Consider the following 513-nt stretch of genomic DNA (forward strand, 5'->3'; position numbering starts at 1 on the left):
TAAATAAATAAATAAATAAATAAATAAATAAATAAATAAATAAATAAATAAATAAATAAACATACTAGATAAATATCTGGACATAATTCATCTTGATGATTTGTATTATTTAATAAATTATATAAATTAATATAATCATTCTTTTCTTTATTTATATCCTTATTATTATTATTATTATTATTATTTATATCCTTATTATTATTATTATTATTATTTATATTATTATTATTTATATTATTATTTATATTATTTATATTATTATTTATATTATTATTTATATTTAAATTATTATTTAATTCATGTATTCTTAGTTCTTCTTGTTGATGAACAAATGGACAATAATAACGACAACACCATCCATTCAATACATATTGATGACAATATACCTGCAGCAGCAGCAGCAGCAGCAGCAGCAGCAACAGCAGCAGCAGCAGCAAGTGCAGCAACAGCAGCAGCAAGTGCAACAGCAGCAGCAGCAAGTGCAGCAGCAGCAGAAGCAGAAGCAGCAGAAGC

This window comes from Eimeria maxima, genomic scaffold (genome assembly GCF_000499605.1).
Source record: "Eimeria maxima Weybridge genomic scaffold, Emw_scaff2547, whole genome shotgun sequence".
NCBI lineage: Eukaryota > Apicomplexa > Conoidasida > Eucoccidiorida > Eimeriidae > Eimeria > Eimeria maxima.